General features: G+C 47.9%; 2 long non-coding RNA genes across 4 annotated transcripts; one reads left to right on the top strand and one right to left on the bottom strand.

The window, feature by feature from the left end:
* Positions 1 to 3,742: 3,742 nt before the first annotated feature.
* LOC129148119 (uncharacterized) lies at positions 3,743 to 20,068 on the bottom strand. Of its 3 annotated transcripts, XR_008555296.1 has the most exons (5): positions 19,836 to 20,068; positions 15,680 to 15,884; positions 12,570 to 12,650; positions 12,167 to 12,249; positions 8,230 to 8,509 (listed from the first exon to the last, which is right to left on the bottom strand). It is a non-coding gene; the product is annotated as an uncharacterized LOC129148119 (long non-coding RNA). The 3 variants fall into 3 exon arrangements; XR_008555298.1 differs by lacking the exons at positions 8,230 to 8,509; positions 12,167 to 12,249 and adding an exon at positions 3,743 to 3,841; XR_008555297.1 differs by lacking the exon at positions 12,167 to 12,249.
* Positions 20,069 to 20,188: 120 nt separating this feature from the next.
* Positions 20,189 to 25,436, top strand: LOC114231865 (uncharacterized). Its single transcript, XR_008555284.1, has 3 exons — positions 20,189 to 20,369; positions 21,019 to 21,127; positions 25,164 to 25,436. It is a non-coding gene; the product is annotated as an uncharacterized LOC114231865 (long non-coding RNA).
* Positions 25,437 to 26,234: the final 798 nt, after the last annotated feature.

Raw genomic sequence — 26,234 nt, 5'->3', positions numbered from 1 at the left:
CCCGGCCCCAGAGGCAGCCATCAAGACGTTAAAACCCTCACCATCACCTGTCCATCCCCGTATGACAGAAAACACCACCCAGTCACATCAGGTGGAGGTTTGTCCGCTTTGTCCTAAGCTTGCCTCAATTTTCTTTTCTTTTCTTTTCTTTTCTTTTCTTTTTTCTTTTCTTTTGCAAATAACTAAAGTAACAAGATGCTAGTGGCAGCAAGTCAAACAATATACCAAGAAAATAACAAGACATATAGGAAGATACCAAGAAAAAGGGAGTTTGCTTCTCTCTGCCCCACAGACATCACCCAAGTTAACAAATTGTTGTGGACCCTTCCCCTCCCCCCTCCCGCCCTCCTCCCGCCTTGTTCATCCCTGATAACACAATTCAAACACATTTCTAAGGAAAGTTTTTAAACACTTTATGAAAATGAGATCATGTCACATTATTTTGCAATCTGATATTTTTTTCACTTGCCAGCTTATCACAAAAATACCTACCAATAGGCCTATAGATCTAGATCGAACTCTTTCTTTTATTCGTTGTGTAATGTTTCATAGAACACCTGTGCCATAATTTATCCAATCATTCCCTTCTTCCTGAACATTTCGGTGGTTTCTAGTATTTTTCTCCTCTAAACAAGGGTTCAGTCAATATCCTTATCCATACATCCTTACCTCCTGCCACTTTTATTTATGTAAAATAAAGCCCCCCGAAGAGGCTTGCTTTTTTATTGTTAATAAATGTGTGTTTTTATTGTGAATAAACACAGCCTGAAGACTGTCCCCAAAGATGTAGCAATTTGCACTGCCTCGAGCAATGTGGGACACTGTCCACTTCCTCACCGCCATGCCAGCATTTGGATGTTGCCAAATCTTTTGCAATTTGTTGCCAGCCTGATGGGGGAAAACGATACACCCTTGTCATTTGAATTTGCTTTCCCCGGAACTCTGGGATGGTAGCTCTTCGCTCCCATGTCCTGACACCTGCATTTCTCCCTGCGTTGTCCACTTCCCACCTCGGCAGCTTAGAAAGACAGAGAGCTAAAGGCAGTTTCAACGCCACCCGTGTGGGGCTTGGCACCGTGACAAACTCCCACTGGTCTTCGGTCGCTCTCACCTGGTGTGGACGAGCAATTCATCCCATAATTCCGTAGCGATGATCCAGGGCAGGGGTCCTCAAACTTTTTAAACAGGGGGCCAGTTCACTGTCCCTCAGACCGTTGGAGGGCCGGACTATAGTTTAAAAAAAAACTATGAACAAATTCCTATGCACACTGCACATATCTTATTTTGAAGTAAAAAGACAAAACGGCAAAAACACCCGCATGTGGCCCGCGGGCCGTAGTTTGAGGACGCCTGATCCAGGGTGCTTCCGTGCGGCAGGCCTTTTTTCTTTTTGTTCCTTCGTTTTCTTAATTCAATTTTTAAGGTGATGTTTTAAGTTCCTTCTGAGAGCACGGTCTTATCCCAAACAAGCTGCCCTGCCTTGGGCAATTACAGCTTTGCTCATAACCACCGCGGATTTCCTAATTGCTCCAACCTCTCCCCGAAGACGGTGCCGAGGGTGAAGTAAAAACAACAGCAGTTGCTGCTGGCTTGGAGCATGGCGTGAAGTCTGGGCAAGGGCCGGGGTTTTAGAGTTGGACAAAACCTGGTTCAAATCCCAACTCGGCCACTTGCCCTCCTGACCTCTGGGGGCTGTGATTTAACCTCCGGCTGTGCCTCAGTTTCCTAAAGCAGGGACATCTTTGCACCTGCCTCCTAGAGCGGTGGGGAGCGTTCCATGAGTTACTGCACACAAAGCACTCAGCACCCCGCCCGGCACTTCATAGGTGTTCCATAAATGTCAACTCCTCTTGTTAACACCAGAGCTCTTTTTATAAAATCTAGGAGGAGACGGAACTCCAAGGAACACCACCGAAGAGATAATTTAAGCAATAGAGTTGCCAAAAATGCCAATGAGCTGGAGCTAACTGCATCCAGCGGCATTTCCCTCTACCTTTTGCACACATAAAAAGGGCTCTCTTGCTTCTGGTAATGTCGAGTTTAGAATACACTTAGCAGCCCACGATGAAAGGCTTTCAAATAACCAATAATAAAGAAGTATGTGAGCGACGTCCCCTGATAGTTTTCTGTGACTACACTGCTGCTCGACCCAAGACAGGTGACTGTATTCATAACCTTTCGGCCTCCGCTAAGTTTACATATTGCAGGCTGTGCCCATGGCAGGTGGTGAAATGTGTAAATGTATCGCATGAAATGAAATTCTGTTTCCTCTGGGTAGACACACACACACACACACACACACACACACACACACACACACACACAGAAACCTGACCGGCCTCGATATTCAGAGTGCTGGCCTTTGGACTGAAGGGTCCCAGGTTCGATGCCAGTCCAGGGCACGTGCCTCGGTTGCAGGTTCGATGCCTGGCCCTACCTAGTCAGGGCACATGTGGGAGGCATTCAATCGATGTGTCACTCTCACATCGATGTTTCTCTGTCTGTCTCTCCCCTCCCTTCCACTCTCTCTAAAAAAAAAATAATCAATGGAAAAACATACTTGGGTGAGGATTGAAAAAGGAAGAAGAGAGTGCGGATTCTCTACCTTCCTCTCCAGGGGTGTGCAAGTGTGAATTCCATGCTCATGGGAGAAACAGCCGCCTCCGGTGGCCCAGGGCCAGGCTGTGCTCTGGGAGGGGGATGCCAACTTCTCTGGCAATTCTGCCAACACACCTCGCCCTTTCTGTTTTGTGCTACAGGCCAGACCCAAGCGTCCAGGGATTTTGTAAAAAAAAAAAAAAGAAAAAAAGACAAATGCCTTTTCACCAGTGGCCTAAATCAGGGACTTGAGCCGAGGTCTGGAGAGGTGAGAAGCAGCGGATCCAGCCACCTACCTCTGTGATACGCGCTTTGAGAAGTGACATCCAGGTCCGGGCATGTCAGACAAAGGCTGCCATCCCCCAGGGATGGTACCTGGGCCCTCCAAGCTGTCACTTTAAATTAGAAGTCTGAGAGGTCACTTTCCTGCTCCCACGCACAGGCGTCCCGTCTCCTGCTGGCTGGATCCCCGCCCGGCCCCAGACCTTGCCCTGTGCAACAGATCGTGTTATTTAAAAGCGACCCGCCCTAGCCGGTTTGGCTCCGTGGATAGAGTATCGGCCTGAAGGGTCCCGGGGTCGATTCCGGTCAAGGGCACATGCTTGGGTTGCGGGCTCAATCCCCAGTGTGGGGCATGCAGGAGGCAACCCATCAATGATTCTCTCTCATCATCGATATTTCTATCTCTCTCTCCTTCTCCCTTCTTCTCTGAAGTCAATAAAAATATATTTAAAAACAAAATAAAAGCAACCCTTTGGAAAGAGCATCATCCTTACTCAGGCAACTATTTGGAGGCAATAAAACACGCCACGTGTGACACCTGAGTCATCCCTCTGTCTTCATTTGCCCCCGTGCCAGGTTCACTGGGCGCTTCCGGGTCGGTCAGCTGGGTTATGCGTTCTCAGCAAAGATGCGGCAAGCGACCCACCTCTGCTGCCTCGGCCTCAGTTTTTCCTTTTTTAAAATGGGCTGCCAGCCTCCTCGGCTGCTGGTGAGTTACAACCAATTGGTGTTTCAAATTGCAGACACGATTTCTCAATTTCCAAATGTGCTGACTGCAATCGTCGATCGTGGATGGAAATGGAGCCGCTCACGTTGCCGTCGGTACAGATCGCTTCCCCAAGGAAATAAATTACATTTCATTCTCTCTGTATTGTTTACTTTATAGTCTCTTGATCTTACTTTGCTGACTTCTTGTTGTAGATTTTTCGGGAGCTTGGTTCCCACTTAATCACAACAGCTTCTGTAAATGTTAGCGAGTTGTGTTATGGGGATTGGCCACCAGCATGTTCCCCGCGGTTACAGAACACAGAAGCCCCTTCTTTATTCCACCAAAAGGCCTCCGTAAATATCCCCCTCACTTGAAGACAATAATAGGCCCTGAAAGTGATTTCCAAACAGCCGGCTTTATTCCGCGTGAACCACGCAATAACTCAAAGCACATTGCGCGTTGTTCTTTATTTGTGGTTTTATGGAGAGGTCACTGTGGACGTAGCATGCGCACCCCGACGAGCCTGCTCGTTATAATCTAATCAGTCGCTTCTCCACATCCCGGCAGAAAGACGCTCTCTTCCCCCACCTCCTCGCAGAGCTGTGGGGTGTAACCCGCAGGAGGCCCGCTAAGACATGCCCCCAACCACACACACACCCAGTCACACCTCCCGCATTGTACCATCTTTTCAGGAGGGGGGGATGTTTTCTGAGTGTGCTTAGGAAGCTCATTTTATGCCAGGCATTTCATTGTTGCAACTATCTGATGAGATGGGTCCTATCCCAGTTCCCATTTTACAGATGAGACAAGCGAGGTCACCCAGCTTGGCCGGACAAGGCAGGATTTGAACCTGGGCCAGGCCTGCCTCCTGGACTAAGATGATGCGAGAAGAGTACCCTCTCCCCCATGCGCTTCAGACATCCTCTGCCCCTTGTTCTGAGCCCCGCACACGTCCCACGGGTGCCTGGAGCAATACAGCTCTGCCACTGACCAGCCATCTACTCTTGGATAAGCAGCCTCACCCCCTCTGGACCTCAGTCTTCTCATCCATAATGTGGGCATAATTACACCGGCCTCACAAGGAGGGGGTAATAGCAACAACAAGCACGGGCATATTTATCCAGCTCTTCCTGTGTGCCAGGCACCGGGCCAGGTACTTTACACCATGACCTTGTTTAATCCTCCCATCAAGCTTACGAGGGAGGTACTATTATTGCCCCATTTTGCAGATGGGGAAAATGAAGGACGAAATGGAAATACCCAAAATGTGCCCCCCTCCCCCACCGAGCCTAAGCCACTGTCCTCTTATTGCTCTCGCTCCTTCTGCCCCAGCCCAGCCCCACTAGGTTCTCCTTCCCACACTCCAGTCAGAGGACTCCTATTCCAACCTCAGTCAGACCATGTCATACCTCCACTCTAAAGCCTTCCACGGCTCCCATCTCATTCAAAGGAAACGCCAAACACTTCGCCTCGGCCTGCAGGGCCCTGTGTGACCTGCCTCTTTGCTCTCTTGCCAGTGTCCCCGTGCACACTCTGCTGCAGGCCCATGACCTCACCGAGGCTCTGCTCACATGCCCACGCTCGGGGCCCTGGCCTTCTTGCCCTCGGATCGGATGTCCCCAGATTGGAAAGGCCCTCTCAGACCACTGCACCTAAAACGTCACGCCCCGTCCCTCCCTCTCGCATCCCTCACTCTGTTCAGTTTCCTCCTAGCATCTAAAGTCACCAGGCAGATACTTGTTTTTATATATTGTTGCCTGGCTTCTCTCCCCCTATCCATAATAGTAAAAGTGTAATATGCTAATTAGACCAGACAGCTGAATGACCTTTTGGACGTCATTTTGGATGTCTTTCCGGATGAAGCTGCTGTGGCGGGGGCCAAGGCAGAGGCAGTTAGGGGCTATCAGGCAGGCAGGTGAGTGGTTAGGGGTGATCAGGGAGGCAGGCAGAATGGTTATGGGCAATCAGGCAGGCAGGAGAGCAGTTAGGGGCATCAGGCAAGCAGGCAGAGTGGCCAGGGGTCATCAGGCAGGCAGACAGAGGCAGTTAGGGGCGATCAGGCAGGCAGGTCTGCAGTTAGGGGCGATCAGGCAGGCAGGCAAGCAGTTAGGAGCCAGCAGTCCCGGATTGTGAGAGGGATGTCTGACAGTCAGACATCCCTCAAGGGGTCTAGGATTGTGAGAGGGTGCAGGCCAGGCTGAGGGACTCCTCCCCCACCCCCATGCACGAGTTTCATGCACTGAGCCTCTAGTTAGAATATAAGCCCCATGAGGACAGGGTTGTTGGTTATTTTCCCAATTTGTCCACTACGGTATCTCCAGTGCCTAGAACATAGCTGTTGTTTAACAAAGTGTTTGTTAAATGGAGGAATTTCAAAATAACACTAAGGTGTTAAGTCCCTGACCAGTGCCTGGCCAAGAGCAAATGTCGATAAAGGCTGGCAGCTATTATCAGAGGCATTCAACCACCTTGGCCACAGGTGGCTCCTCTTATCAGGAGGACAAGGGTCAATCAGCTCTGAGTCTCACTCCGCCGCCACCCAGAAAAATCGGTCCCGTGGGAGGGACCTGGGGGGAAAGTTCCCCCCCCCAGCAGTAGCCTCGAGGGGACAGCAACATTTCCTGGCCTGGAGAGTGGAGGCGGTCCCAAGCCAAAGAGGAGGGGTTTCTGGGCTTCTAGAAGGATCTGCAAAGTCACAGTGCATCGTCAACAGCAGGAGTGGACAAATGCCTTCTGGAGCCAGAATTGGGGTCAAATTGTATAGTCAGAGCATCTCACGGGAGTGCTGCACCCTCACAGCAGCCTGGCCAGCACTGAGGATTCAATTCTGTATCATTCGATTCCCCCCTAATATGGAAGGTAACACATGTCCTATAAAGTATTGAAACATCAAAGAAAGGTAGAATCTAGCAAATGAAACACCCCTTCCCCCTGCCCAAGATAATTTACTGCTAATTTGGCATACTGTGTATTCATTGGGAATTTTTTCCTGAGCCGATGTACTCTACCATTTATTCTTGTTCTTATTGTTTACAAAAATGGAATCATACCATATATAGCTTTTGTACTTTGCTCTCTCCCTTAATTGGGTTATTGAGGTATAATTTACATAGAGTAAAATTCAATGGTTTTAGTGTAGAGTTCTGTGAGTTATGACAAAACATTTACTAAAGCATCACCACAATAAAGATTTAGTACAGTCCCCTCACCCTCCCAAATTCCCTTTGCCCCTTGGTAATCAACCTCTTCCTTCACCCCCAGTTCATGGCAAAGACTAATCTGTTCTCTGTCGCTATGCTTGTACTTTTCCAGAAAGTCCTTTAAAATAAATACATAGGCCCTAAACGGTTTGGCTCAGTGGATAGAGCGTTGGCCTGCGGACTGAGGGATCCCAGGTTCGATTCCGGTCAAGGGCATGTACCTTGGTTGTGGGCACATCCCCGGTGGGGGGTGTGCAGGAGGCAGCTGATCGATGTTTCTCTCTCATTGATGTTTCTATCTCTCTATTCCTCTCGGTAAAAATCAATAAAATATATTTTAAAAAATAAATAAAATAAAATAAATACATAGAACCACTGGATACACAGCCCTTCGTGTCTGGTTTCCTTCACTCAGCGTAAAGTATGTGAAGCTCTTCTGAGTAGTGACAGGAATCAGTGGTTCATTCCTTTTTGTTGCTGTATAATATTCCATTGTATGGATGTACCACGGTTTGTTTACCCATTCGCCCGTTGAAGGACACTAGGGTTATTTCCAGCGTGGAGGCAATTACAAATAAACCCACTATAAGCATTCGCATACAAGTTTTGTTGTGAATGTGAGTTTTCATTTCTCTTGGGTAAAAACCCAAGAGTGGCATTTCTGGGTCATTATGGTAAGTCTATATCTAACTTGATAAGAAACTGTCAAACTGTTTTTCAAAATGGCTTTTCCATGCGTCTTGCTTTTTAAAGTAAACACTGAAGCCCTGGTCGGCGTGGTTCAGTTGGTTGGAGCCTCCTCTCAGGAACCAAGGGGCCACGGGTTTGATTCCCAGGCAGGGCACATACCCAAGTTGTGGTTTGATCCCGATTGGGGCATGTACAGGAGGCAACTGATCAATCTCTCTCTCTCTCTCTCTCTCTCTCTCTCTCTCTCTCTCTCTCTCTCTCAAATCAATGAAAACATATCCTCCGGTAAGGATTAAAAACAAACAAACAAACAAACAACAAAACTTCTGGAAGTAGAATTACTGGGTCAAAGGTTCATAGATATCACAAAAGGTTATACTTCCTCCCAAAGGGGAGGAGAGCCCGCTCTAGGAGATTGCCTGGCTCACCACAAACCTCACCTGCACTGAGTAGGACCAGTTGGGACAAGTGTTACATCCACAGCTGGGGTCAGCTCAGCAGGTCCGGTGCCTCTCCGATTTTTAAGTGTCATACATGGATACAATCTCCAGAAGGAATGGTGGAAACTGGCACGGGGCTGCCAACTCCATGTTTTGCTAAGAAAGGACCAAAATAAGAAGACTAAAACAAATCCGCCATCTACAAAGCATAACACCTCGTAGGGTCTTATACATAAAAGGACATTTCACTCCACGGAAAAAAGTGAAAGGCAAAAAGTCTGAGAATAAAGTCAATCTCATTGGAATCCATTTGGACTTGGTTTTTCTGTTTCACCGTGAATTGGGGGGGAATGCCTCGGGGGGCTCGGGGTGGCTTTGGATGGGGACCCGGTGACGACCAGCCTGCCTGCGGAGGTGAGCCTGCGCGGGCTCCACCTGAGAACAACAGAAGGGAGTTGGGAAAAAATGAAACTGAACCGGGGAGGTGGGGGAGGAAATGAAAGTGTTACAATTAGGTAATTGGGCTGAGTTCTTCTGTATCCTCCCCACTGTGCACGGAGTTCGTCTCCACATCAAAGACCGCTGCACGCCTGGAGAATTGAAACCGATGTTTATGGAGTGCTTTGAAGATGGGAAGTACTGTTTAAGTGATAAGTATTATTATTATTATCATCATCACCTTAAATGTTAAATACCTTTTGGGGGAGTGGGAATTTTTAATATGTTTGCAATTCTTTTTAAAAAATATATATATATTTGTATTGATTTCAGAGAGAAAGGAAGAGGCAGAGAGAGAGAGAGAAACATCAATGATGAGAGAGAATTACTGATCACCTGCCTGCCTCCTGCATGCCTCCTACTGGGGATGGAGACCACAACCCAGGCTTGTGCCCTTGACTGGGAATAGAACCGTGACCTCTTGGTTCATAGGCCGACGCTCAACCACTGAGCCACGCCAGCCTGCCGGGCAAGTCTGCAATTTTTATGTAACAACTAGTAGCCCATTTGCAGGAAAATCCTGCAAGCGGCTGTTGCGGCCATGTGCGCTGCCACTGCCACTGCCTTTAAGGCCACCAGCACCTGCACCTGCTCGCCACTGCCGCCTGCCCCGCTCTGCCCCGCCACGCTCCGCCCCGCTCCAACCCCGCCCGGGCTTTCCCTCTGGCAGCCACCTTGCTTTCCGCTTTTCATCCCTCTTCCTTCTAAGTTGTCTTCAGTCTTCACTCCTCCCTCTCTCAGCATATGCAAATTAACCACCATTTTTTGTTGGGTAATTTGCATAGTCGCCCTGATTGGCTGGTGGGTGTGGCTTTGGCAGGTGGGCATGGCTTGGGCGTAGCGAAGGTGCGGTCAATTTGCATATTACTATTTTATTAGGTAGGATAGAAGTGAGCCCGTGGGCACAATGACCCCTGGATTCAGGCTGGGGTGAGGCAAGAAACCTAACATCCCAGTGTACCTTCGGAATCCCACACCAAATCAACCACTCTGTCCCTGTAAATTGTGTTTTCTGGGAAGATGAACACTGTCAATCCGCTGCTGTCAGTTTATGTAAGAACATGTCTCAAGATCTAATTGAAATACGGTGTCTTTCCAGGCAGAGTTGATAGAGTTATCACGTTACAGATTTTATTTGACTCCGCATCTCAATTCATTCCTTTGTATAGTTTCCAGATTTCTTCATAAAACAGAAATTAGACACAGTCTTGACATTAGAATTTCACGAAGAAGCAATCAAATCCAAATTACTTCGAAGAAGGAAAGGACTATAAAAGTGACTAAACAAAAATGAAAGAAACAAAGATTCCGGAGGGCCCTCGTTCATGAATTAATTTTCTTATTTGGTCCTTGGGATAAATCCAACCTAATTTAGGAGGCTGCCAGATATAAAATACAAGGAAAAACGTTTGCATATGTGGCTACTAAGAGCTTAAAGACAAATATTGTAAAGTTTGAAAGTTATGTTGACTTTTCATCCTTTTTTTTTTTTTTTTTGGCATAGAACTTAGACAATGAACTTGACTCGCCAATATCCCTTTCCTGTGTTCACCGTGTACTAATAGATTTTTTTTTTTTTTTTTTTTTTAGCATTGGTGGGGAATTTTTTAAATTAAAAAAGCATCAGAGCTTAAATGAATCACCCGACGTAAAACTTGGATCCAAAATGGAACACGGTCATCAGGCCTTTGCAATTTCCTATGGAAACCAAAGACCAAACTGTGTTTTAAAAACTATTCGAGTAATGAGATTCACAAGAGGTCTCAAGTTACTAAGTGGCCTTGAGCCTCTTTTGAAACCAAAGTAAAGGGAAATCTCATTAATTTGAACTGTGCTAATAGTGGAATTTGTTATAATTCAACCTGGCCTAAGCTTACCTCTCGTCTACCTGGGAAGCAAAGTTCACCAGCGTCATGGTGTAAAGCTTGTGTGAGGCATGTTACCCGTCTTCCAAAGAATAAACTGTGTGAAGGCTCTTAGCACCTCACTCTTACCCAAATAAATTCCTGCCAAACCCAGATGAGTTTTAAATGTTGATTAGAGCAGACAGGAAGTAATGCTACTTGGGAGCCCTTTCTTTGTCAAATTCTCCTCTGTTCTCAAAAGAAATAAAGGTTCGTTTTGTTTAAGGATTCTAAACAGTCCCTTTAATGCAGACGGATCTCTTAACCTGCCTTTCATGCCAATTGTCATGAATGAATGAGGTTTTATTGAAGCGGAGGCAGAGATCTGTAATTACAACCACTAACAAAGGAAGAAACTCAAAATAATGTGTGTGTTTTTTTCCATGACACATATGCGTGAGGCTGTGTGCTAAGCACTTTCTGATTTCTTTATACTGAGCCTGGAAACCAATAGGTTCTCAGTAGATGGTCGCATTTAAATATTAATCTGTATCCTTCCAGCTATCGGAGGACATTATCATCTATTGGCCTTGTTGGCATGCATGGACAGATAAAGGAAAAGGAGGAAAATATGCGTAAAGAAATAGACAATAGCTGATAGTTGGATGGATAGATAAATATGGATGGATGGATGGATGGATGGATGGATGGATGGATGGATGGAAAAAGTACACACACACCCACAAAAAGAAAAGAAAAAAGTACACAAAGCTAAGACACAGAGGCGGCGCTTGGACATACTAGCCAGATGTTGCTGAATGGTTTCTCTCCATCCAATAGAACACTGTGAACCAGGAGGTCACGTTTGATTCCCGAGCAGGGCATATGCCTGGGTTGCAGGCTCTATTCCCAGTGTGGGGCTTATAGGAGGCAGCTGATCAGTGGTTCTCTCTTGCCCTAGCTGGTTTGGCTCAATGGATAGAGTGTCGGCCTGCGGACCAAAGGGTCCCGGGTTTGATTCTGGTCAAGGGCACATACCCTGGTTGCAGGCTCCTCTCTAGCCCAGGCCCTGGTCAGGACTCATGCAGGAGGCAACCAATCGATGTGTTTCTCTAAATCAATGTTTCTCTCTTTCTCTCTCTCTTCCACTCTCCTTAAAAATCAATGGAAAAATATCCTCGGGTAAGGATTAACAAAAAATAAATCAATTTAAAAGAATGAGTCTCTCTCGTCATTGATGTTTCTGTCTCTCTCCCTCCCTTCCTCTTTGAAACCAATGAAAAAATATATATAAAGAAAAAACTGTGCAGGGCACATTAGAAAGTTAGCTGTGAACCAAGAACACAGCCCTCCTGGAGATCACAGCAAGCTGGCGTAGAATTCTGTATTTGCTGCTCTTCCGACAAGGCTCCAAGGCTGTAGGGAACCAGTGGGAGGAACCAAGCAGCCAGGACCCCAATCGGCGGAGGAGGCTGGAGGAAGCCTCAGTGGGGCAGCTGTGTGTGCCAAGTACAAGGTCCTGGTTTGATCCCATGATGCTTGAGTTTGGTTTCCCTACCACAGTATTCCTTAATGGATGTCATTTAATGGGTACCAAATTCCTCCTCCGTACCAGAAGGAAATGCCTCAAATTCCTACCATTCCATTCACACTAAAAAAATAAATTAAACTTTTTTGCTTTATCTGATTATAAAAATAATACCAAAAATTTAAATAAGTGAGATAAAATAAGAGAAAAAAGTACACTCAGCTCTTCATTAAAAAAATGAAACAATATAGAAAGATATTAATGAGCAAGTGAAATGATCTATGATCCCATCAGTCAGTGATAGCCACTACTAACATGTTGGCCAATATCTAATTAAGCAATAAAAACAATATATTTAAAGAAGAGTTATCATGTACCAGGCAATGGAGATACAGGGGACAAAATACAGATACAGTCTCTGGGCTTGAGGACTTCTGGTTGAGAACCGCTGCTGTAGAGCCTAAGACCATCGGAAAACACAGATATTTACATTATGATTCATAACAGTAGCAAAATCACAGTTATGAAGTAGCAACAAAAATAATTTTATGGTTGGGGGTCACCACAACATGAGGAACTGTATTAAAAGGTCGCGGCATTAGAAAGGTTGAGAACCACTGTGCTAGAGGAAACAAAGTAAACGAGCTATTACAAGTGTGATGAGTATTTTGCAATTAGCTTTTTGTACTCAACAATGCATCATAGGCATCTTCCCATGTCAAAATATTTCTGACGTATTTATCATCCTTTTCCCTCACTCTTTTTTCTAAGGGGACTTACCTTTGCTTGCCCAATCCTTTGTGGGGCTCATCAAGGACTGGAGAAAGCTACGCGGGATATATTGATTGCATCAGAAGCTACCTGGGATAGAACAGAGGAGACCAAAGTGGGAGAGTAAAGGGATTAAAAAGGAAGGAATGTCTGAGGCCAAAGAAAGAAAAGAAAAGGAAAAAGAACCCAGGCTACAGTTGGGAGGAAGTAAGGAGAAGCATTTGCCAAAGTAGCTGCTGTGATGAGGGAGACTTAAAATCTTAAAGAGGCCCAGTGCACGAAATTTGTGCACTGCGGGGTGGGGGAGCCCTCAGCCCGGCCTGCACCCTCTCATAGTCCAGGATCCCTTGGGGGATGTCTGCAACCCCTCACTCCTTACTGCCTGCCTGCTCTCTGCTCCTTAGTGCTGCCACGGAGGTGGGAGAGGCTCCCGCCACCACCACTGTGCTCGCCAGCCGTGAGCCCAGCTTCTGGCTTAGTGGCACTCCCCCTGTGGGAGCACACTGACCACCAGGGGACAGCTCCAGCATTGAGCATCTGCCCCCTGGGGGTCAGTGTGCATCACAGCGACTGGTCGTTCCACCATTCAGTTGATTTGCATATTAGGGTTTTATTATATAGGATAATTTATTTCAGAGAAGGAGCAAGAGATAGAAACATCAATGATGAGAGAGAATCATTGATGGGCTGCCTCCCGCACGCCCCCCCCACTGGGGATGGAGCCCAACCCGGGTCACATGCCCTGACTTGGAATCACACCATGATCTCCTGGTTCATAGATTGATGCTCAACCACCACTGAGCCACACAGGCTGGCCAGGCCAGAGATTTCTTAGTGAGAGGTCAATTAAGATGTCAATTCCCCAGTGCTTTGGACATCGGGACTGGTGGTTCTTTGGAATGTGACACCATGCTGAGACCGGCCACAGAACAGCCAGTTGTCATTTGATACCACATAGAATGGCCTCATCCTTTTGACTGGCTGTGTAGTATCCCACTGTGGGGGTGTTCCCAGCTTTATGTAATTCTTTCCTTATAGGCAGATGTCCAGGTTGTTATAAGTGCTTTTGCTATTAAATATAAATGCTGTGATGAACATTTTACAAGTAGGTTCACTTTTACAGGAAGTGAAGAGATGAATGACTGATATAGAGAGGGAGTTAGATGGTTGGATGGAAGGAAGGCAGGCAGAAGGGAAGAGAGGGAGGGAGAAAGGAAGGAAGGGAAAAATGAATGAACAAATTGTGGTATATTTGTACAATAGAATACTATTCAGCAATACAAAGCAATGACGTGTTGATACACACAACATGAGTAAATGTAAAATGAGTATGCTGAGTGGAAGAAGCCAGACTTCTGTACATTTCAATTCATATGAAATTCAAGACAGAAGGCAGATGGGCCACTGCCTGGGTCCTGGGAGACGGGACAGGAAGGAAGGACGACAAAGGGGGGTGAGCGAACGAACGTTCAGGAGGGACAGTATATTCGTTACCTTGATTGTGGTGATTGTTTCGCGGGTGTGTGTGTGTGTCAAAGCTTATGAAATTGTGCAGTTTAACTAGGTTCTGATGATTGTATGTCAATTATAAACTTACTAAAGCCATAGTGTAGATGATGATAATAGACAGACAGTTGGAGGGGGTCATTTTAAGGTGAACAAGAGGAAAGGTTTCCAGCAGAGACTGGTTTAGGTGCCACTGGGCTGGAGACAGAGGGAGAGAGGCGGAGCCCATTATAATATAAACTCCAGGGGAACCCCACAGCATGGAGATGTAGCCCTGATAACAGGGCTCCCAGGACTGAGGAGATGGGCAGGACAAAGGGCCTCACCCCTGAGCCCCAAACCATACTAGTTTCCCATCCATAGGATGGGCCCGTTCTTGGCCCTCTGCCTCAATAAAGATTGCCCCAGAATCCAGCACTGTGCCTGGCGCACAGTAGGCACGCAGTGAATGTGTGTCAACATGAACAGACTCCACCTAAGCCCCACCCAGGCAGCACTAACTCACGGTGTCCCAGGGACGCCAGCCCTCCTTCTGGCAAAGGCCTGAACCACCTTCGTACCCCGACTCCATTCCCACAATCCCCCTGCCCCTGGCTCTGCCTTCCACCTGCTATGCAAGCTTGTCTCTTGGACCTAACGGACAAATCTGCTTCTCCAGCCCTACCCTGGGGGCTCATCTTTGAACGTGAATCCATTCTCTTTCTGGCTTCTGTGGATGCCCGCAGCTTCTTCGGAAGGCAGGTTACCAGAGGTGGTTAAGAGACTAGGACAGCCCTGGGTTTATGCCTCAACTCTGCCTCTCTTTAACTTCACGACTGTGGGCAGGTGAATGCCCCTTTCTGAGCCTCAGTTTGCTCATCTGTAAGATGGGGACAGTACATATTAACAACAGTAGTGTCAGAATTCCTGTAATAAAGGCACAAAGTGTTTGGCATACTGCATGGCACACAGCAGGCACTGAATAAAAGCTTATTTTGTTTTGTTTTATTTTATTTATTTTTTTGTTAATATTCACCTGAGGATATTTTTTCCATTGATTTTTAGAGAGAGTGAAATGGAGGGGAAGAGACAGAGTGAGAGAAACATCAATGATGTGAGAGAGACACATCAATTGGTTGCCTCCCGCACATGCCCCAACCAGGGTTGGGGATGGAGCCCTTTACTGGATTTGAGCCCAGGATCCTTCAGTCCATGAGCCGATGCTCTTACCACTGAGCCAAACTGGCTAGGGCTATTTTATTTCTTTTATATCGTAGTTAAGAGGTTGGACTCTGGAGTCAGGCTGAGCCAAATTCAAATTCCAGATAATCGCCCCTGGGCAAGTGACTTAAATTCTCTGAGCTTCAGTTTCCTCCTCTATAAACCAGGGATGATAACAAATGCATCGGTTAGAGGCTGGCAGGAAACAGAGGACACATTCAAACTGGGTAATCTGAGGAGAGTTAATAAAGAGATTATTTGCACAGGTGTGGGCAGGGCTTAGGAAGATCAACAGTGGAGCGTGCGACACCTGACTCTAGCTCAGGGGGGCGCTGTTCCCGCCCTGGGGCTGCAGCAGCCAGGGGAAGGGTTGCTTCCAGTACGTGCAAAGGGGGCTGTAGGAAGATACTCACCCCACAGGAGCTGTGGCTTCTGGAGGCGGCACAGCCAGCCCATGCCAACACAGCAAGGAGGAGCCTGGGGGATTAATGGGCCTGTCATTGCCTTCCTTCCTCTGATCCCCTCTCTTCTTGGACGATCCCAACCAGGGGCCACGGATGCTGTCCACCCAGGTCAGCCTCCTGGGCTCAGAGCGCCGGGAGTCAGCGGTGAGTGAACCTGGAGGAGCAAAGAGATGAAATCCGATACGCAAAGGTCCCACCCCAGAGGATCAGTAGGATTAACCGAGATCCCGTCCATAAGCCATTTAGTACAGAGTAAGGCTCTGCAAAGCGCAGCCCATGGTTACCCCAGAACCCGCCCTAGCCCCGCTTCTCCAGGTTGGTACCAGGCCAGCCTTGACCCAACCTACAGGGCTGGGAGTGGAACGGAGCTGACCTGCTGCATTCCGTGTTTACTCAGAGAAAACTTGGCTGCTGGGAGCAAGAAGAGGTTGGCTGTGGTTTTCTGCAACAGCTGGGGGTGGGGGGAGGCGGAGAGAGGGGAGCTGGAACATTCTAGGGCTCCTGAAAGCCAAGGAACCCCAAGAGCCCAGGAATCTGAGAAGAGCCCACGGTGAGGGCAGCGTGTGCCTGCATTCTCTCCGCCAAGCGACTGTGGGTTCCGGGGAGGCAGGGCCACGGGGCAGCACCCAGCACGGGCCACGTGGAATGTGCCGCTCTGGGAACCCAGGCTCTTGCTTTTTCAAGCTGGCTTGTAAATCTCCGTATAATTTTCAGGGTTTAGGAATTTTATTTTATCTGGATTAAAGTCATGTTCAGCTCTGGCATGGGAAGGCGTTTATGACTGTTAAAACAAGAAATGAAAAATATAGGCCTGGAGTCAGGAAGGCTGTCTCCTGCCAGACTCATCGGGGTGTGTCCTGGGGGCCCGGCCGAAGGTCTCCTGCCTCCTCTCCCTGACTGCTCCGGACGGAGTTGGAGCAGCGAGCACCATGGCGGTGTGTGTGTGTGTGTGGGGGGGGGGAGGGGGGGGGGGGGGAGGTAAGGGGGGGAAGGGGAGGCCTTAGGAAGCAAACCTTTATCTTCCCAGAGGTGAGTTCCATGGCTTCCCCTCATTCCATGTCCCCCTCTGATTCGGAGAGAACGCTGCACACTCTCCAGGGCCTTGCTTAAAGCACATTGTCATGTGGCTGCTCTTGGTCTAGGGGCCAATGGCTTCAGACTTTCGATTCATCATTCTGGGCTGACTTTGAACTCCCCAAATTGCAATTTTGGGCAGGATTTAAATAACTGAAATTCCAGCTTCCTTGACCTAGTTTGCCACTTCCTCTATTCCCTCTTGCTTTTAAAGTGTGTGTGTGTGTGTGTGCGTGTGTGCGCGCGTGCGCGCACACACACACACACACACACACACACACACCTCTTTCCTAAAGGCAAGTCTTACATGCTTCATAAAATACTTGGAAAGGGCCCTGGCTGGATAGATCAGTTGGTTAGAGCATCATCTCAATACGTCAAGGTTACGAGCTCAATCTCCAGTCAGGGCACATACAAGAATCAACCAATTAATGCATGAATATGGGAACAACAAATCAATGTCTCTCTCTCTCCCTCCCCTTTCTTCCTATTTCTCTCTTAAATCAATACAATTTTTAAAAGAGTATCTCAGTCCTAACTGATTTGGCTCAGTGGATAGAGCATCGGCCCTCAGATTGAAGGGTCCCAGGTTCGATTCCAATTAAGGGCATGTACCTTGATTACGGACTTGATCCCTAGTAGGGGGCAAGCAGGAAGCAGCTAATCAATGTTTCTCTCTCATCAATGTTTCTAACTCTCTATCCTTCTCCCTTCCTCTCTGTAAAAGTCAATAAAATATCCTATCTAATAAAAAGGGAATATGCTAATTGACCCTCACGCCATCACAAAGATGCCCCACAGCCAATGAGTAGAAAATATGCTAATTGACTGCCCCGCCCTCAAAGATGGTGATGCCCACAGCCAATAAGGAGGGAATATACTAATTGATTGCCCTGCCTTCAAAGATGGCGGCGCCCACAGCCAATAAGGATGGAATATGCTAATTGACTGCCCCACCCTCAAAGATGGTGGCACCCACAGCCACAAGATGGCAGCACCCAGTCCCCTCAGCCTTGCTGGGGTGCCTGCCTCTGGAGTTCCCCAGTCCCCTCAGCCCCCCAGCCACCCAGGGGCGGCCCGAGGCTCAGATAACCAGGGCCGGCCAAGGCTTGCGCTGCCGGCAGTGGCAGCAGCAGAGGTGTAATGAGGGCATCACCTTCCCCTGATTGTCAGGTCGCCTCCCACCCCTGAGGGCTCCCAGACTGTGAGAGGGGGCAGGCCAGGCTGAGGGACGCCCCCCTCCAGTGCATGAATTTTCATGCACTGGGCCTCTAGTAAAAGAAATAAATGAAAATAAAGGGTATCTCATCATTCACTTTTAAAAATTGATTTCAGAGAGGAAGGGAGAGGGGGAGAGAGATAGAAACATCAATGATGAGAGAGAATCACTGATTGGCTGCCTCCTACAAGCCCCACAGTAGGAATCGAGCCTGCAACCCAGGCATGTGCCCTGACCGGGAATCGAATCTTGACCTCCTGGTTCATAGGTCAACACTCAACCACTGAACCACACCAGCCGGGCAATAAATTTTTTAAAAATTTAACAAAAACTTGGAAAGCAAAGGAAAGCACCAGGGGGAGAGGGGAGTAGAAAAAAAATGAGAGCCCTGGGAGGTGTGCTCAGTGGTTAGAATGTCAGCCCATGCACCGAAGGGTCGAGGGCATATACCTGGGTTGCAGGTTTGATCCCCAGCCCTCTTCGGGGAGCATGCAGAAGGCAACCAGTTGATGTGTCTTTCTCACATCAATGTTTCTCTCTCTCTCTCTCCCTCCCTCCCTCTCTTCCGCTCTGTCTGAAAAGCAATGGCAAAAATATCCTCTGCTGAGAAGTAACAAACAAACAAAAACAAAAATCATGAGAGAAAATCACTCAAATGTTTGGCGAAGACTCTTCCTTCTACCTACCGATCTATTATTTATCTATCCTTTTCAACAGCATCAGACTACGTGTAGTCTCGTTGCTTGTATTTCTATTTCTACATTGTGGGCATCTGTCCATTCCTACAGATAATGCATTCCATCCATTTTATGACACTAACAGTAATGACTTCCGCTTATTAAGTGCTGAGGTTACGAATTCGGCCTTTGCCATCAGAGAGATCTGGGTTCGCATCCCAGCTCAAGTTCTAGCTGCATCCTTGGGCAAGTTACTTAATCTTGCTGGGCCTGATCTGTAAAATGAGGCCACAATTTTATCGAGCTCAGAGGGAGGGTGGAAGTGAGGACATAAAATCCTGTCAAGTAAACCCAAGCGTGGGGACTGCCTACATCCACAGGAGGTGATCCACACATGCCGGCCCCTGTTCCTCCTGCTGCATTCAGCAGTGATCTGTGTAGCCCATTGGGCTGCAGTTTTCTTTCACGAGGGTGCATGGGCAGCCTTCTCTCTAAGTCAGAACTTTGGGTTCCACGGCATTTGATTCACGGGAAGCAGCGAGATGATTTTAAACTTCTATCTCCCCCCGAAGAACACTCCACAAAATTGGCAGTGTGCACTATGCAAAAATTCACCCAGAAATGGAAGAGAGGGACATTTGCACAAGCTGGGTTGTGTCTACAGAATTAGAAGGCGCAGTTGGACTAATTTTAGTGCCTAAAAATTGGAAACATTTGAACACATGCTTCAAGGGAAAGGCGAGTTCTTGAAAGTGACAGAAAGGGACCCTCGGGATTGGTTGAAATTGGGGACCGTCCCCTCCGGGATTGGGCCCTGCCCCCAGTCAGTGCACAGTCTCCCGGTGGCTGGAAGGTAAAAGGCTGGGGAGCGGGGAAAGGGTTAACCGCCCTTCCAGTCTGCAGGTCCGAAATGACTGCGGATGGATGGCTGGGGGATGGCTGGGATCCATTCTCCAGCGGGCCTCATAGTCCTGCCTTCCCCAGCTATCTGCCTGCCTTTGTCCTGCCACAGATCATGGTGATCCTGGGGCCGCGCAGTCACCGTGCTGGGACGCTGGCATTTTGTCCCTGGGGATTCCTAAGCGCCTCGGGCCCCTGGGATTGGCCTCACGTGGGCAAACTGCACACAACTCACTTTGTATCTGAGGAGCCGGCGGGGGCCTGGCTGCCTTTGGCCGCAGCCAATCAGGCCGGGCCTGAGAATTTATGAGATGAAGGCGAACCACTTTGAAGAAAGGCGCCCTTGTCTGCCGCCTCGCCATTGCTCCGTGCTGCTGCGAGTGGGGCGGTGGGGAGGGGTGGGCATGGCCAGAGGGCCGGCGCCCTGGGGATGGATAGGGGGGAAGAAAAGAATCTGAGAGACCAGGGTCAAAAGTCTTTCTGTGAACAGGAAAGAAAACTGAGCAGGTTTTCTTCCTGCGCGCAGGTGCGCGCTCACAATGGGGAGCACGGTCAGGGGCGCATCACGATTCCCCCTCCCCACCTCTCCCGCCTGCTTTGGCCCCCAGCCCCCACCTCTCCGTTCTAAGCAGAACCGGAGAGGGTGAGACCCGAAACATGTCTAGAAGCATCCATGGCAGACAAAACTCTAGGAGCAATAACATCTCCACAGAGGCAGAGAGGGGCAGCGTCCATCTTTGCCTTCCTATCTCGGAGCCTCAGTTTCCTGGTCTGTAAAAAGAGGCGGTTCATAACAGCACCTTGCTCCTAGGGCTGTTGGGAGGGATGTGTGTAAAGCTCTTAGCGCAGCCACCTGGCATGCAGCAAGTGCTGAATAAGTGGAAGCTATTATTATTAGTGGCAATCATATTTGGTTTCCAGAGAGGCCGCCTGCTTTCCTGAAAGCCAAAAATCAAGTCCATGGCGTTCATTCTTCCACTCACTCAATCAGGCAATCAACAAACATTCAACCGGCCCTACTATGTGCTGGCTAGTTTACTGGAGAGGGGGATGACAGTAGCTATCACTTGCTTGGGGGTTTGCTATGCACCGGGCGGTGTTGTAAGCCCTTCGTGTGTATCAACGTACATAAGCTTCACAACCACACTTGGTCTTGGCCACGGTCACGCAGCAAGTGAGATTGGGAGCTGGAATTTGACCTAAGCACTCTTCTAGCTCTAAACTAATAAACCGCCTGTGAGTCTCCCCGCTCCCCCTGGGCAGTTCCGCCCGCTAGAACATTCTACAAAGACAGAAATAGTCCATATCTACGCTGTCCGCGTGGTACCCGCTGGCGGCTACTGAGGATTGAGAATGTGGCTAGTGCAACTGAGGAACTGGTTTTAAATTTTATTTCACTTGCGTTCATTTCTTTGCAGATTTAAATAGCCACACGTGGCGAGTGGCTGTCGTATTAAGGTATTGCCTTAAGGAGCACCGTTCTAGGAACCCAGAATCCAGGGGGAGAAGTTCACCTTGACCAAGGCAGTAAGTGTGAGGCTGTGGCTCTGCCAGGGAGGTGAGAACACGGCCCTGGGGGGCGGGGGTGGCCTGGCTCCAGGTCCTGGGAGGCGTCTTTCCCAGAGAAGGTCTCTGAGCCAGGTCCTGAGGAAGGAGGAGTTGGCAGGAGGGAAGGTCATGTTAAATATACCCACGTACGTACGCTGGGTTTTACACCAGGGCTTGTGCTCGGCCAGTTCTTTGGTGGAGGCTGAAACCTGTAATCAAGGCCCCGGGTCTCCTTTGAGCTGCAGGATAACCAAGCTCAGCGCCGAAAGAAGGATGAAAGAATACGGGACTCAGGAATGTGTCCATTGCTCATTTTGGCTGCAGGTAGCGGCTTGTGCTTGGCTGCCTGGCTGCGAACCATCCCCTCTCTGAGGACGTGCAAACACCTGAAAAACAAATGTGAAAAATTCAGTGGCTCATCAGGAAGCTTCATTAATATCGCGTGAAACTAAACATCCAGGAACCGTGAGCCAGCTCCAGGCAGACAAAAGTGTAGTAGCAATAATAAGGATAATGATAATAATAATGAAAACCAGTTACCACTTATTAAGACACTTACTTCGTGCCAGACCCCATGTTAAGTGCTTTTGTGTATTGATCGGCTCACACAATCCTACAATCCATTCTCCACGTGGCAGCAAAGTGGCCTTTTTAAGACATAAACTCTAAATCAGATCATGCTAGTCTGTGGCTAAAAACCCTCTAAATGGCTTCCCATTAAACTTAGTAGAAAATCAAAGTTTCTTGCCCTTGCCTGCTAGGCTTGGTCCATGCCTACCTTTCTGCATCTGCTCTCACTCTCTACCTATTCACTAAGCTCCAGACACATAAGACCCCTCTTTGGTATAAAGTACCAAGCTTTAGCCTGCCCCAGGACCTTTGCACTTGCCATTCCCCCAATAAGCAACTCAACTCCCCACTTTAACCCTCCACTAGAATGAATGTGCTGGAGGATAGAGACCTCATCTCTTTGATCACTGCTGCATCTCCAGCCCGAAGGACAATAGGCACTCAATAACAATTTATTATATGAGCCCTAGCCAGTTTGGCTCAGTGGATAGAGCGTCAGCCTGTGGACTGAAGAGTCCTGGGTTCGATTCCCATCAAGGGCACATGCCCGGGTTGAGGGCTCGATCCCCAGGACGGGGAGTGCAGGAGGCAGCCAGTCAATGATTATCTCTCATTATTGATGTTTCTATCTCTTTCTCCCTTCGTCTCTAAAATTAAAAAAAATAATAATTTGTTATATGATTGAAAGGCTTTTAACCATATGCACTCTGCATCATTGTCCTCATGTAACAGATGAAGAAACTGAAGGTCAGAATGGTTAATTTGCTCAAAGCCACGCAGCTTGTGAATTTCCAGCTGCATATCCGAGGATTCTGTCCATTTTCGGCCTTGTCAGCCAGCTGTGCTGAGGCTGCACAGCCTCCTCAGCAGGAGAAGCATCCTTCAAAATGTGGTTTTCATCCCTTCCCTCTGCAAAGGGCCCTGGTTTGCCTCACTCCGTGCTTTATTGCCAGGATCTGTCTATATAATAAGAAACCCTAGCCTGCAAAACTACCCAGTCTTCCCCTGGCTTTTACTTGGTTTCTCTTTGATCATAAAAATGAGTATTGTAGAAAGACTGGAAAGTGTAGAAAGAATAAAGAAGCTGGGAAAAAAACCACACATGACCTTACTACCCAGAGGCAACTCGGTTAATGCTTTGGTTTCTTTACTGCCAATCTTTTCTATCATAAAACAGGGTTGATATCATAACTGTATATAATTCTGTGTCCCACTTTTATCCCTCCACACTGTATCTTAAGAGTGCTCTCCAGGAATTTGATTTTTTCCTTCTGTAAGCGAATGGTGGCATAATATTTCTCCCCTTGAGTACACCCGGGTTAATCAACCAAATTTCTTCTGTCTGGAGGGGAATCCCTTTTTACACCTTGCAGGTCAGTAAACCAAAATAAGACTTAAATGCAAGGAGGCACACATACAATTAAGACTTACACGCATGGACTTAGATGCATGGACAATTACGTTTCCCTTTCAAGATCGGGAAAAGGCATGTCGGGGTTCCATCTGAATAATTATTGCTATTATTTTAACGTTTCCTGAGATTTCATAATATATGAAAGTTGTGGGTAGTCCAGGGAAAATCCTGAATTATATCTAAATGTCTTCACCCAAAGCACAGGTCTTAGGGCTGTGCCGACTCTCAGCAAAACCCGCTGGGTACGTTGTCATCTACACCTCCTCGGCCGCCACCTCTTCCTGTGAGGCAGCAGCCGGCACTGCAACCAGGATGTGGGGTGGGAGAGAGACAGGAATCCAGAGGCCAGAAACCGAGGTCCAAGGTCCAGCTTCGGGGCTTAATGATGTGCCCTTGGACACATCACTTCTCCTCTCGCCGAGGATAAGGATGGCAGTCCTTGCCTCGGGGAACTGTGAAGGTCAAATGAGGGATCAGGCTGGGAAGGTGTGCCATAAACTCAATAGTGCCGTAAAGTTGCTTGGAGTTCTTACGATCCAATGAGTTTTGACCATAGTGGCTGTTTAAAAAGATTTAAAGGTGCCGGTTTGGCTCAGTGGGCTGGCCCTTGGACTGAAGGGGCCCGGGTTGGATTCTAGTTAAGAGTGTGTACCTGGATTCCAGGCTGGATCCCTGACCCTGGTCCGGGTGCCTGTGGGAGGCAACCAATAGATGTTTTCTCTCTCTCTCCCCCTCCCTTCCACTCTCTAAAAATCGATGGAAAAATATTAACAACAACAACAACAAAAGAATAAATCTCATTCTAAATAAATAAATAAATGAAAGGACTTAAAGGTGAGCAGAGCCAGTGTTTTCCAGCCAAAATCTTTAAAAGGCTGGCTCTTGATAGAAGCTGATAAATAAAAACTGGATCAATGGGTCCCCTGCTTGTGGTAAACTCATGGGGATCTGAGAGAATGGGCATACGCTTTGCTGCTTGCTTACCCAGGATCCATGATCGACCCCCCCTGGTCCTAACAGGAGCCCTGTTTGGCTCAGGCATTCACCCAGTCCCCCCATTCAGCAGGTGACTCAGGACAAAGTGACTCCACCCCCAGCTCCAGGGGTGGGCCTGATTGGTCAAAGGATAATCCCTCCCCTTGCCAGCAATTGGTTCTGCAGAGGGCTGTGACCCCATTGGGACCACTGACACATGTGGATCATGTGAAATGATGAAAGATCTCCTGGCACATAACAAAGTACCCTAGAAGGAGAGATTTTTCCTTTCCTTTCTGGGTGCCCCACCTTGATCTGTAGCAGCCATCTTACTGCCAGACTGGGGGGGAGGAGTGGAGAGAGGATGATGGTAGAAGGTAGTAACACCACCAACAACAAGCAAACATGTACTGAGCACTTACCGGTTGCCAGGTACTATCCTAAAATGTATCATACGCTTTAGCTCAGGGGGATGGCCCGAACTATTTTGGTGGCCCGTGAACTAAGAATGGCCTTTACATTTTTTAGTGAGGGAATAAAAATCCAAAAGACAATATTATTTTACGACACATGAAAATTATCTGAAATTCATTTACCTGTTGTCTATGGTGCTTTCCTGCTACAACAGCCGATCCGAATAGTTTGACAGGGGCTGCCAACTGCTTTGCAAAGAGCAAAACCTAATATATTTGCTCTCTGGCCCTTTATAGAGAGGGTTTGCCCACCCTTGCTTTAGTGCTCACAGCACCCCTATAAGTTAGCGTAGCATTATCATCCTGTTTCTCACAGAGGAGAAGACTGAGGCCCAGAGAGGCGAAGTCATTTATCCAAGGTCACACAGCTATTATGAGGTAGACCTGAGATTCACTCCCAAGCAGTCTGGCTCTGGAGCCAGCGCTCTTAACCACTTTGGGAAAGAACCTGGATCCCCGATGACATAGTTGAGATGCTGAGTCAGCCAGCCCTAACCCTGCCTCACCTTGGGACTTCCAGGTGTCAGAGGTATCTGACATTACTGTCTGACTGAAGCCGTGACTGCCTTTCTGTTCTTTGCAGGTGAGAGCATCCCAGCTGATGCCGTGAGAGAGCACCTTTAGAAAGGTGAAAACAGGAAGAAAAAAGTGAGCTATCACCTTCTTGGACCAACTGCTTTGTGTCCCTGCTCAGGAGAATAAAAGCTTTCTCTCTCTTCAGACACAAGTCTCCACAAGTTCTCCCTTTTACAAGGGATTATGAGGAAATCCTATTTTAGAATTGCTGCTGCTTTTGGCAATCCGCAATATTAGCCTGATGAGGAATTACGCTCACTAATAAAATATCGAGAGTTGGGTTGAGTCTAATTGTCACAAATGCCAGTAGTAATAGCCTGTCGCCGGACTGTGGTGCCGGCGCATCCCTCGCTTGGCTACAGCCCATGTGGAAAATCAATTTCCTCTAAATGTTTGAAGAATGGCCTAGAAAGACCTGATTTCCTTTCCCTCTGCTGGAGTCAATCTGGAGACAGCGAGCCTATAAAATGAATGAAAATAGCTAAGGTTGCAAGATGCAGGGGGGAACGCCAAGCTGAGCAACGCCTGATCCCAAGCTCTAAGTTCCAGCTCTTTTGTCCTAAGGCCGGAGACGATACACGCGCGTACCCCAAGTTGACATGCTCGTAAGAAGTCACAGAACAGAAAGGATTTGACTTCAACTCAGCAGTTTTGCTTCTAGGAATCTCTCCCACAGAAAAACTCCCACGAGGATGCAAGAACATATGAGCAGGGTGTTCCTTGCAACCCGCTTGGTGAGGGTGAAAAATTGGAGGCGAGATAATTGTCTGACAAGAAGAGACTGGCCCTGGCAGAGTGGCTCCGTTGCTTGGAGCATCATCCCCTATACCAAAAAGATGGTGGGTTTGATTCCTGGTCAGAACACATGCCTAGGTTGCAGGTTCAATCCCTGGTCGGGGCATGTACAGAAGGCACCTGATCCGTGTTTTTCTCTCTCTCTACCTCTCTTGCCCTTCCTCTCTAAAAAATCAACAAACATAAACAAATAATAATAATTTAACACACACACACAAATAAATATCAACAAACATATCCTCAGGTGAGGATTAAAAAAATAAAAAAGGAGACTGGTTAAATA

The sequence above is a fragment of the Eptesicus fuscus genome, chromosome 23, assembly GCF_027574615.1.
Source record: "Eptesicus fuscus isolate TK198812 chromosome 23, DD_ASM_mEF_20220401, whole genome shotgun sequence".
Taxonomy (NCBI): Eukaryota; Metazoa; Chordata; class Mammalia; order Chiroptera; family Vespertilionidae; genus Eptesicus; species Eptesicus fuscus.
Note: the sequence above shows the minus strand (reverse complement) of the source record. Positions and strands in the feature narration are given on the sequence as shown.